Consider the following 14281-nt stretch of genomic DNA (forward strand, 5'->3'; position numbering starts at 1 on the left):
CGCCACTATAGGAATTACTATTTTAGTGCCATTTTTAGATTCTACAATACTTTCTACTTAAATAATATACTCTTCATTGGTAACGATAAAGTCATTAGTTTTCGAGATATTTAAAGTTAAATATGAAACGGCACAGTTATTTTGATTAATTTATGATATTATGATTCATATGATTAAAATATAAAAATTATTTGTACCCAGTACATACTTTAAAACTATTTGGCGTATCCTTCTCATACTTGGCAGAAAGTGTAGGTACTGTACACCCTACTAAATTAAGATAAATAAACGTTTCTAGCTACTACCAGAGGCGTACGACAGGGGATAGTGGCTGGTTGACCCTTCAAAAATTCTACGCCACTGAAGAAATTGTTATTTTAGTGTAATTTTTTGATTTTGCAAGTTTTTATGCAAATAATATACTCTTCATTCGTAACGATAAAATGATTAGTTTTCGAGACATTTGAAATTAAAAATGAAACAATACAATACACTGATCAAAATAACCGTGTCGTTTCATTTTTAACTTTAAATACCTCGAAAACTAATAACTTTATCGTTACGAATGAAGAGTATATTATTTTCATGGAAAGTATTGGAGAATCGAAAAATTGAACTAAAATAGCAATTTAGCAAGTGGCGTAGAATTTGGAAAGGGTCAACCATTCACTTTCCTCCGTCGTACGCCTCTGGTAATAGCCATAAACGTTTGTTTAACACAATTTAGTAGTTTGTACAGTACCTATATTTACTGTCAAGTATGAAAAGGATACGTCGAATAGTTTTAAAATGCTGAGCAAAAATAGTTTTTAAATTTTTAGATAAAACACCCTGTAACTCAGTAAGGAACCACATTTTATTTTTAGGTTAAATCTTCGTATTTTGTGCTAAGGTTTCTCCAGTTACTATATGGACAATTATTAATGAAACACCCTGTATATTACAAATTAATAATTCATATTCTACGTGTATTTTCAATTATGTCTTTGTATTACAAAAATAAAACCACAGACTTAAAGTGAAGTAATGATTGTGCCTCTGTAAGATACGACATGTAATGAAATATAAAGGTTAGTGCCTCTATACTACTAAATATATAGATAGATATGTATACATAATGTGAATAACTACATACTATTTAATGTATTGTTGCAGAATTATGGGAACACGAGCTCAAAAAATTATTAATCTTTTAGATAAACCAGATGACCTGGTCACTCCAAATCAAATAACGGAACATGAAAATGTAAGTAGGTATAAAAATGTGTACTTAAATAAACAAGTGATCATTCGATAAAACAAGTAGACCGTTTTTGATAGAATTTCACACCTTGACACACCGCTGAACTGAATATATTTATGACTATCTTTGTTTTGCTTGCAGAACTGGTTTTAACTAAATGATTGAATTGAGTATTGGATAACATTTAGATTCAGCGTCTGTGTAGGTAGCTATAAAATAAACCAAATATTTGCGTTTGGCAGTGTTGCCATATCCTTATAATGTGTTATGTTGTTTCATATTTGTTTCAGATTACTACGGACTTCGAAGAAGAAAATGAGAATACTGATTGGAACAAAACGAGCGTAGAGGAGACAACAGCAGAAAAAAATACAAATCATTACAGACCATACGCATTACTAAAATTCTAATATAACTTTGCGTGAAAATATCTCACAGCAAAATACTTGTCTCAGTGACAATGTTAATGTAACATCCGCAACAGTACACCGTGGATCACGATCTTCTACAAGTAGGTCCAGCAGCTCGAGTTCGTCTTCTACTTCTTCTAGCTCAAGTTCATCTCGTAGCAGTTCTACTGTCCAATCGCAAACCGACGTAGAAACAGAAAAATATATAGAACAAATGCCTTCTACATCCCGGGACCTCCTGTAAATTACCGTATTTCTCCAATTAATTCAGGAGAAAGTGACGCAGACCTTAGTGATATAGGGGAGTGCATATAGATTTTCACTTCAGAAAAAATCAAACAAGATAGAACTTTTTGTAATTTCATTAAGGAATGCTTAATAAACAACATATAAAAAAGTTCTACTCGAGAAGTGGGTGCTTCATTTTTATTAAACAAATGAACTACGAAATTAGACGTTTTTTTTTTTAAATTCCGAAAATATAAATTTTAGAAAAAAACTGACTTGACCATTGAAAAATTCAGAAAATTTTACAAAAAAAAACCTTATATAAAGAATTTTCTAAAATTAATTATCTGTATCTTCTATAATTTTTTATTTATAACGCTAAAGTCACCCTCTCACAAACATTGGCGCACTGTAAACTAACGTACGGCGAAATGCACGGTTGAGTTATCTTAATGTAATTCTTTAACTAATGGATCAAATGAAATTTTACAAATTGAACATGAAAGAAGAATAATTAAGCTATCTTATGGTTATAATAAAATGTATGGGCATAAGTACGGTGTGGGCGGAAAGTGAGCCTTAAATGAATTATATTTAAAAATATGTAACTAATACAATTTTTCTTATAAAACTCTCAATTTTGCACAACTTACCTTTCAAGCGCCTTACTAAATGATGTTTCATTAAAAAAAAACTCAAAAGTTTAATTCAAATGATATGACGTCTCAAAAAATGTAATTTTTAAAATCTTCGTAGTTTTATAGAATTACCACCACTTTAAGACGGTATTACTCAAGTTTTAACAGATCTATTACAGTTTTATAAGTGCTTTTTTAAAGCTTAGGATGTAATCTTTAAAATGCACTAAATTATTTTACTTTATAAATAAAATAAACTATTTCTTTTTAAGAAAATTAAGAAAAATAACAAAAATGTAATACAAAAACCTAAAATTACCAGCTAAAAAAATGTTTATACAAAGTGATCAAAACTTTTTTCTGTAAAACTTACCTAAAATACATTTAATAATAAGCTTCAACAATAAATATTCAGCAAAAATTTTTTTTTAGTTCTTATACAGTATGTCTGCGTAACTTGGAATCTATTGATAACTTTTTTATTATCAGTTTTACGAAAAAAAGTTATTCTTCAATCATCAAATATCAAATTTAATTAATGTTATACGAGGTATGTCAAAAAATATGAATTTCACTCAGGAGTAAATTACCTTTACATTTCACAATATCGAAAATTGTTATTAAGAAAAGTTGTTTGGAATTAAAAAATTTGTTTTAGTTTTCAATTACATCCTTCTAATTAAAATATTGTGAATAATAAAGGCACTTAACTTAAGAAAAAATCATATTTTTACATACCTCGTATAAAATTAAAAAAAGTTTGATATCTGATGATTGTATCTTATATTTTAGACTAGGGAGAGCATTGTATGAAGAATAACTTTTTTTGTAAAAGTGATAATAAAATAGTTATCATAATTGTAATAAAATGATGATGAGTATCCGTAATTTGAGAAAAAATTGAATTTTTTTTTATTAGAATGATGTAATTGTATATTTAGACATAGTTTTTAATTTCAAACTTTTCATAATAGCATTTTTTATTCTGGAATATAAAGGTACTTTAATCTTTAACGAAATTCATATTTTTGACAAAATTTGTATAAAATTGGTAAAATTTGATATCTGATGGTTGAGTTTTAGATTTTTGACTATCCAGAGCATTTCATTAAGAATAACTTTTTTTCGTAAAATTGATAATAAAAAAGTTTTCCATGTGGTTCCTAGCTACGCAGACACATTGTACAGTTGAGTCCGCGAATCTTTACCCGTGCGTCATCATTTAAAACATACGAAATAAGTCGATGATAAGTCGGAAATTGAAATTTACTAAACAAACAGCAAGTGACAGTAAGTGACTTACTGTTGCGTTTAGTAAATTTCAATTTCCGACTTATCATCGACTGATTTCGTATGTTTTAAATGAAGACGCACGGGTAAAGATTCGCGGACTCAACTGCATAAGAGCTTATGTATAAGAATTTTCAAATTGCAATGTCATATTCGGATTCAGCATAATCAAAAACAAAATAGAAACATATTTGATCAAAGTAAAAGGATGAATTTAACGATATTTTGAAAATTATTTATACAAAACAATTGTTATTGTTTAAACAATTAATAAACAATTAGCGGCCAAATCTGCGAGTAGAACTTTTTACTTTAACATGTATATAAACTAACAAAAAAGTTTTAGAAAAACATAAGCTTGTTTGAATTTTTCCGAAACAATTCATGTTTTCAGTAGTAATTGCACAAGAGCTCTAAAATGATATATTAATTTTAGAGACCGAGTGCAATTTGTTGCGATTATTTCATGAATAAAACTGTTCAAAACCAAAATTTTATTGTAATTTATTTATGTAAGTACAAATTAGTACAATTAAACACACAATTGTTATGAATATTTGACGGTTGAAAGTCATCACTTTTATAATTTTTAAAACATTAATTGTCATTAATGTCACTGAATGTATTTTTTCATAGCAACGAAGGGCATTTGAAGTAATATACTTAACGACGGGAAATTATCAAAAATTATCAGTTTAATTTTTATTTCTGTAGCTTTCTATTGGTCAGAATCTCCTATGAATGAGAAATTATCGTTCTAATTGCACTCCCCTAATAATGATATTACATATAACGATGTACCGAAGAGTACACGCAGTTCGCCAAATACAACATCAATACCTTCCAATGATGATAATGATGAAGCATCCACTACAGTTAGTGCAGTAGGATCAAGAAAACGCAAAGCTGAACAACTGGAGTGGAACAAGTGGAAACAGAATATTCAGAAGATTCAACGAAACTTAGGTGAAAGCTACACATCTATCAATACTAATAAATATGTTGCAGTATGGAAAATGAAACCCCCATGTTTACAAAAATGTAGACTGAAATGCAGCGAAAAAATAGATGCAAACCAAAGATTGCAACATTTCAATTCGTTTTGGAAATTAGGCAATTATACAATTACAGCCACTCAGCCGTGTGATGGATGACAGAAGTTAACTTTAACGTTTAAGTTAAAGTTAAGATAAGTCTCAGGAACAACGATGCCCATAACTATTTAGGTAAAATTCGGTGTGATGGATCGGTTAGAGTTATGAGATAGTTACATCATCAACGTTACATTAGACATAACATTTGAGGCATATTTGAGGAGAAAAGGTTGAAGTAACAAAGATAACCTTATGTAGAAATAATACAAGTTGGAGTGCGCGCGAGAGATTGAACATTGATCGGAACATACTGTAGGATGGGTCGATAACCGTAAAAGTAGGTAAAGCAATAAAATCCCTAGATGGGTGGCTCGGCTGGATGTTTATAAATTTACAAACATATTTTTATTCTTGTCTCTTGTGTTGTGTGTTGTATCGTTCCTCGAGTCGTATTTGTGTATTAACGTTGTATTTGTAAATTAGTTCTACTTTTTGTTTTATTGTATTAATTGTTTTAGTTTTTTATTGCTACGTATTTTTAATTGTTACTTTAGTGTAAGTAGTTTAATTGTTAGTTTAGTGTAGTAGTGATTTTAGTTGATTTAATTTTAGGTGTAGCTTTTTGATACTTTTTTAATTATGTACGGGGATAGTAGGTATCTAGTTTTTAGTTAGTAGGTAGTGTTTTTAATCGTTATTTAAGTGTAGTTGATATTTTTAATTTTTGATCTTTTATCTATAGTCTTTACTCTATTAGACCTAGGTAAGTGTTTATTATAGTTACTATAAATTTTAGGTGTAGTTTTTTCATATTTTTTATTTGATTAGGGGGACAAGTGTCTAGTTTTTAGTTAGTAGTTTTGTATTTTAGTTGCTATAATTTTAGGTGTAGTTTTTTCATAATCATTTACGGGGATAAGTGTCTAGATTTTAGTTAGTAGTATTTTGTATTTTAGTAGTAAGTAATAGTATATTTGTAGTAACAGTACCTAGCTTTGTAAACATGGCTCAAAGGTCAAAAAAGACACAAAGAGGTCAATATGAAAACCTCATAAATTTCCTTGAGAACAATCCAGTCCTGGTCACAGGCAAAACGAGGCCCAGTGATATTCACAAGATTAATACCTATGGCAAGCATTTGCGAACGCCGAAAACGCGAGAGGAAATGGGCCTCCCAAGACTGCCGATCAGTGGAAAAAGGTACAGAACAGTGATTATTTTGTTATCCCCCTATAATAAGCAGCATTTTTAGATCTTCAATGACTGGAAGGTGAATACAAAAAATAAAAGTAGAGAAACGCAGGTCGAGTTGAACCGAACTGGGGGAGGAGTTGCCATAAAAAAAGAGCTAACTGACTTGGAAGAACGGCTGCTGCAGCTAATTTCAAGTATTAATTTAGGGGATCCGGCAATACCAGACCAGTTAGGGGGTTCAACTAGTCAAGTAGTTGAAGTGATAGGTAATTATTAAGTTACTTTAGTAATATAAACATAATCGTATAAGAGCTGTGAGACATTTTTGAGTAGGTATTTTAGGCAACCTGAAATTTTTTCAGGTGACTCTTCTATGATAGCCTAATACAAAAAAGCCGGTCTGGCTGGAGGGTAGCGGTTATTTTCCCCAAAAATCCCCCCAAAGTTAAAAAAGGGTAGAAATTGTTATTACAAAAATTATCATGGACGTGACTTTAAAGTAAATTTAAATATTCAAATATAAAAAAAATAAACAGGCTAGGCGATTTGAGGGCGATTTTAATGCAAGATACTTGCATGGGCGCTCCAGAATTATTTTCAGGGGATGCATCTGAACTTCAGAAGATTTCATCTGAATCTGTACATACTATTAACGAGTGTAAACTATACAACTATTTATACATGCATAGCTATGTAAATTCCTTCGGGACAGGGAGGTGCAATTGTTATTTTGATAGGGTATTTTTAATGTTAAAAATAAATATTCTAAAAAAGACAGGTTTTTTTTGGTGAAATTTTCTATTTGCCAGGTGATCAAACAAATTACGCGTGAATATAAATGAAAAGCGCTATAGGTAAGCAGCAGTGTGAGAAAGAGCGTATACCGATAGCTGTTTGCGTCCTCTGTTGTAGCTGAGCGAGTCCGTTCGCTCGAGAAAAATCACGTGACCTGGCGATACCCATGTTTTTGTGCCTCGAAACGTTACGAGTAATTATTATATTTTATAGTTTTTTAAATAACTTTTTCTGAATTAAAGGAAAATAATGCGTACTACACAATAGATTTTGCCAATATGAAAAAAAAAACAAATTTATTATTATAAATATATAGGTAGAAAAGTATAAAACTATAAACTAAATTAATTCTGTGTCCAAATCTTGTACTTCTTCTTCAAAATCCTCATCTGAGCTTAAATATTCATTCTCTTGAGGCTCAGATTCCTCTTCTACCGGATCTGTAAATAGTTGTAATATGTATTTAAAATTAATTAAAAATTAATTAGTGATTAATTAATTGAATTACTACGTATTCTCTGTCGTCCTTTTATACGGAGTCGAAGCCCGGACAATCACGGGCGCATCTGAAGAAAGCCTTGCCATTATTGAGATGTGGTGTTATCGAATAATGTAAAAAATATCATGGACACAACACATAACAAATACGGAAACACTAAGAAAGAAAAAGCAAAAGAAATACTCAACATTATGAAGGAAAGAAAAATGAGCTAAAATAAAGGGTCAGACTCGAGGGGAGTCTGACGAAGAAGAAGAGAATGGATATTTAAGCTCACATGAGGAGTTTGAAGAAGAAGTACAAGATTAGGACACATAATTAATTTAGTTTATAGTTTTATACTTTTCTACCTATATATTTATAATAATACATTTGTTTTTTTCTATCATATTGGCAAAATCTATTGTATGGTACGTATTATTTTCCTTTAATTAAGAAAAAGTTATTTAAAAAACTATAATATATAATAATTACCCTAACGTTTCGAGGCACAACAACATGGGTATCGCCAGGTCACGTGATTTTTCTCGAGCAAACGGACTCGCTCAGCTACAACAGAGGACGCAAACAGCTATCGGTATACGCTCTTTCTCACACTGCTGCTTACCAATAGCGCTTTTCATTTATATTCACGCGTAATTTGTTTGATCACCTAGCAATTAGAAATTTTCACCAAAAAAAACCTGCCTCTTTTAGAATATTTATCTTTAATATTAAAAAATATCCTGTCAAAATAACAATTGCACCTCCCTGTCCGGAAGGAATTTACGTAGGAATCAATATTTAAGCTCAGATGAGGAGTTTGAAGAAGAAGTACAAGATTTGGACACGGAATTAATTTAGTTTATAGTTTTATACTTTTCTACCTATATATTTATAATAATATATTTGTTTTTTCTATCATATTGGCAAAATCTATTGTATAGTACGTATTTTTTTGCATTAATTAAGAAAAAGTTATTTCAAAAACTATAATATATAATAATTACTCTACCGTTTCGAGGCACAACAACATGGGTATCGCCAGGTCACGTGATTTTTCTCGAGCGAACGGACTCGCTCAGCTACAACAGAGGACGCAAACAGCTGTCAGTATACGCTCTTTCTCACACTGCTGCTTACCAATAGCGCTTTTCATTTATATTCACGCGTAATTTGTTTGATCACCTGGCAATTAGAAAATTTCACCAAAAAAAACCTGTCTCTTTTAGAATATTTATCTTTAATATTAAAAAATATCCTGTCAAAATAACAATTGCACCTCCCTGTCCGGAAGGAATTTACATAGCTATGCATCTATAGTTGTATAGTTTATACTCGTTAACAGTATGTACAGATTCAGATGAAATCTTCTGAAGTTCAGATGCATCCCCTGAAAATAATCCTGGGGCGCCCATGCAAATATCTTGCAGAGTTAAAATCGCCTGTATAACTCAAAATACATTCTACTGCTGAGAGAAAACAGAAAAAAATGTTTATTTGATAAATAAACATTGTTTATTGCTTAAATTCAATATTCAACCTACGAAGAGGCAGATGGGTAGCAGCTTGAACATTGAAATTAAGCAAAAAGCAATGTTTTTTATCAAAAAACATTTTTTCTGATTTGTGAAAGCAGTAGAATGTATTTTGAATTAAATAAATTACATACATTGTTCTTTTTGGGTCAATTAATTTAATTAATTTTTTTCCTGGACACCCTGTATAAATAATTATGTTAATGTTTATATTACTGAATAGAGAATATAATAACCTTTTAAATGAGCTAGCACACAACCCCTATTCCCTATTTAAAAATAAGGGGGGAAGTGGAAGGGAGGGGTTGACAAATGACAGATGTATTTACCGTAAAATTGTGTCGCCCTTAGATCAAAAAACGACTGTTTCGTTATTTCCTTAAAATCTAATAAATACTGCCAAATATCGAGGTGGACTGTTTTCTTTGGCCCACTCTGTATATGTATTATACATTATTTTTCTGGTTCTTCTTGGTTGCTGTCTACATTGTTTTGAGTGTTCAGTAGATCCTCGAATTATTGTTCCATCCATCTACGGTCTGTTTTTACACCAAGAGGAGTAATTCAAATTTACGGCGCCGTACTGCTTGTTTGTAATTGATCCAACCTCGGGCAAGTTTATTCCACTGTTATGAAATTTGGACAGTAATGACATTTATGAAATTTTGACACTACTGGCATTTCATAAATTAATTAAGTTATACCGGCGATTTTTTGAGTTTTCTGCATTATTTAGATTTAGATTTTTTTTTATATATATAATCACTTATTAGAACTCTAGAACGACGTGTTAGTATATAATAAGTATGAATTACTGTCGAAAGCCGATATGATCAACCAAAAAAGAAGATGTATTTGGTAAATTTTCTAGAGACTTTCTTGCGTGTGAACCTGTTTTTTTTTAGTTTACTCCTCCTAGTTTAAAAACCAACCATAGTATGTGATCATTGTCATGCAGTAGGTGTTCTTTGTCTCATTAACTGCTTTAGGTTTTCAGGGTTTTGAAGAATAATCTTTTTCTGGAAGGTAGTTCTCTGTGGTTTCGTTTCTTATGTAATTATTCCAAGCTATCTTTTTGAGCTTGACTTCTGCTTTTATTTGATTGTTACACCAGTGTGTACCCTTCTTACTTCTGTTATTTCTTGTTATTCCGCATATTTGTTTACCACCGTAGAAGCACTGTCTTTCAGTGGTGTGGTATATTATAATAATAAATAAAATAATATCTTATGATTGTACATATAATATGTTTTCAGGTAATTTGGGAAACACTGGCACTGGGGGCAGGAAGACCACCTCAATATTACAGGCAGCCTTTTCAACATTGCAGACTCCCAGTAGAGTTTACTAGTGCGTACAGGGAAAGGTAAAGCGAAAATGTCAAAATACAACAACAAAAAGCAAATACTGAACGGGCAAAAGTAAGATTAGAGTATTTTAATTCAACAGGATCGTTTGCTGGCTTTGATGACTACATGGAAGTATTGAAAAAAAAATAAACTTATGTGGATTTATAAGTGCACTCAACCAAACTTATATGGAATCATTTAATATTGTTTATTATTTTAAGCAAATTAAAGTTAAATTTAATTGCACCTCTCCGGAGCCTAACTGCAGGTTATAGTACCAATCATAATTCCTCCCTAGAACATGATCCTTCCTCTTTTATATTTGTGAACAAATCTGGTAGTTTTCGTTCTTGCTTTTCTTCCCGCCCTCTAAGTACACGAATTCGTTTATTATTTGATTTTACATATCCTACTTACGTTTGAAAATAGCACACTTTTCCAATGTACCAGTCCTGCTTTTACAGACACTAATTTATGTGACCAATCTTGTGCTGTCTGGTTAACTCGGGATCCCGTAACTTTCTCCTGCTATATAGTCCTTGGGCACGGCAACTCTTGTTCTTATCGGTTCAACTAAAATACACACATATAGCTTCCAGAAGCTACAGATTTTCAAATACATATTGATTCCATATAAGTTTAGTTGAGTGTATTTACATAGTTTAAGTAATCTGTATATTTAGTAATATTAGTTTTGTAAATGCAACTCATGTAGATCCTCAGAAATGTTTTATGTAAGTAATGAAATAAAACATATAAGTAACTACTTTTAATTTATTTATTTATGATATATTCAGTAAACAAAACAATACATTGATAATAATAGTTACTATTTACGACCTATTTATAATAAATTTCGGATATTACCAACAATTCCTTCAGAATTACTATAGCAACCCTTCTTTTTGTTTCTCTGCAATCGAAAATTGAATATTATAGTAGTAGTTTGTGAACTGTGTTTGTTATTTTCTCATCTTAGTTACTGTCATATACTTATGTCATGTGAGTGTAATTTCGTTAATCACCTCATGCTGATTTCTTGTATATTAAAACCTAGTTTATAAAGATTTTGTAGTTTCATTACAAATATCATTGAAGCTGTCGAGGCTGTTCATTTGTGGTGAAACCAAACCACTCTCTTACATTTATCGACATTCTTCTGCAGCCCTGATTTCTTTATTCTTATATCTTTACCTGCATTATATTTTGTAGGAATCCATATTTTTGTCCCTGCGTTTGATGGTCCAAGCATTCCAATTTTCTCTTTTATGGTAAATGTTAGTTCAGGCCGTTTGTCCATTTACCGTAGTATTTCTTCATTTGTGACTCAGTCATCCCAACTTATTTTTTATATTCATCGATAGCACCACATCTCGAAACTCAGTTTTTTATATTGTTCTCTTTGAGAGCCCATGCTTCACAATACTGCACAACAAGTTACTAAAATGTTCTTAACATTCTTATTCATACAGAGAGACTAATATCACGATTATTAAGCAGATATCAAGGCATAACATATAGGAAAGCATGAATAACAAACACAGCATGAATAACAAATATAGTTTTATTATCTATTTATTTACAAGATTGTCCTCATTTTTACAAAAAATTTACAAAAATAAAATATCCTACCCATAACAGAAATACTTGAACTAAGTATTAAATAAGGATTAAATACAAAATTACATATAAACATTTTTAAATAATTAATTGAATTATTTAAATTTCCGCAACTAAGATGCAATGAATGGTCATGACTAGGAGGCCAGTACAAGTCAAAGCAATGAATAGTTAACAGCTTTTAAATTGTGCTACTACAAAAAGTTATTTTTTAAGTCAATTCTGCTTGGAAAATTGTGTATTGGATATCAATCCGTAGTGTTTTGCTCATACTATACAGTGATTATAATTTTGATGCATGTTACTCATCGAAAAGTCGTGTTTTATGCATTTAAATTTCCATTTTAAAATTCTTATATTTTTTCATATCAACTAGTGTATCTGAATATCAGTTTGTATACAACTTTTTGTTCTTCATACTGGTTTATCATTTATAAATCAAGTCTATGGTGGCCAGTCATTAATTCGATGCCTCAGAAGCCAATCGGTGTAAGTCAGTAAATCTTTAAAATGAGATAATAAGATGTTTGTGAAAATAGTTGCAGAAAAATAAGGAGTCGTTAGAAATAGATAAACTGTCTTTATTTATGATAATATAAGTACTATATTTATAATTACAAACAAGGAAACTAAAAAACTTTCATTAAAGTAACCACTTTTCACCAAAAATATTGACTTACGTGAAATGTCCACCGAAAATAAAAAACAATTAAATATTCTTATGACTTAACTTAAACAGCTACACGAAATAGAACAACAACTGAGTACATATTGTTTAATCTATGTATTCTTCAGCATCTGATAATAAGTCTGAATCGTTTTTCCGGCAACTTTCTGTTGAATGAGTGATAATGTGGTGGAATAAATTTCAAGAGATCAAACATGTGTTTCTTTTTAATTTGCTTCACTGGCCTAGGCTCAAAATACAAAAGATCTTGAACTATACTAGACGAAATTTGAGGACTTCCCTTTGATGCCAGTGTTGAAATATCAATTTCATTGAATTCAACCCATTCCTGCAATGTTTGTTTATAAATTATAGAGTTTGGTTTATTTGTGCTGAACCGTAACCATTTTATTTGTAACCAGTTCACTTTTTGACCATTTATATCAATTTTTCTGTTGGTAATACGATCCTCCAATTTTTTTGTTGCTTTACAAGGCATGTTGCTATTTCCTGGACCCTCTAGAACCCTCAGTTTCATTCCACATGTACATAAAACCCTTACTGGTATTAAAACTATGAACGCCCAGGTTGTAAACATACATGTTCAGTTTGTAATAAGCCACTGACACACTCAATTTTGGAAAAGGAAGTGCCTTTTCTAGATCAAACGTAAAAATATAATTTTCTTCACTTGCCTTCAATTTTTATAACGACTTACTTACAATTATTATAAATTATAATGACTTACTTAATCTGACTTCTGAAAATATTAGAAAATTAATTTATTAATTATATCCTAATGACTTTATTAATCTGACTTCTGAAAATATTAGAAAATTAATTTGAAGGCGGATCATATACCGCCATCTATTAAAGAAAATCTAAATTAGTGAAATATCTGTATGAACAACTGAAACATTTGACCATTTTATTTGTGTTACGTCTCCTAACTCATTTTTAGGGAGAATGTGACTTACACCGTTTGACTTCTGAAGCATCCAATTAATTGTTTGGATTTAAAACCAGTGGTGTGCCTAAAATAAATTTCTAGTTTTATCATTTTATATTATCACCATGTTACCAGATGGAAAGTGTGATGAATGCAATATTGATTGTGTCTTCAAGGAGAGGAAAAATGATACATTTGGTTTTCCATGTGATTTGTGCAAAAAAATATATTGTAAAAGTGCTCCAATTTATCAGCATCTGAAATTAGAGTAGTGGTAATTGTTTCACGGGTTTTACCATTCTATTGTCTGCAGAGAAAATTTAATCAACAGTTTTCTTACCCAGTAATTATGATGTCCAAAATATATTAAAAGGCCGTTCAGCATTAAAAAGTTCGCATGTATTCATAACTCCTGATCTAACTCCAAAACAGCAAGCTTATGAGAAAAATATGAAGACGCAACTACAAGACCGGACTTCCAAGGGCGAACAAAATTTAATATTTACGTATATTCGTGGTGTACCTCAAATTTTTACAAAAAACTAAGTTTTAACCATCTTCATAAGTCTCCTTTTTCTATCTTTTATCAAAATTGCCGTGGATTGCGCACTAAACTTAGTGTTATTAGAAACAATTAGCAGGGAGTTTGTTATGATATAATTATATTTACTGAAACTTGGTTAAATGAGCAAATATTTGACTCAGAACTTGATCTTACTGATTATGTAATATATAGAAAGGACCGTTCTCACCTCACTAGTACAGCGAGCAGGGGGGAGTTCTAATTG

Source organism: Diabrotica virgifera, chromosome 9 (genome assembly GCF_917563875.1).
Source record: "Diabrotica virgifera virgifera chromosome 9, PGI_DIABVI_V3a".
Taxonomy (NCBI): Eukaryota; Metazoa; Arthropoda; class Insecta; order Coleoptera; family Chrysomelidae; genus Diabrotica; species Diabrotica virgifera.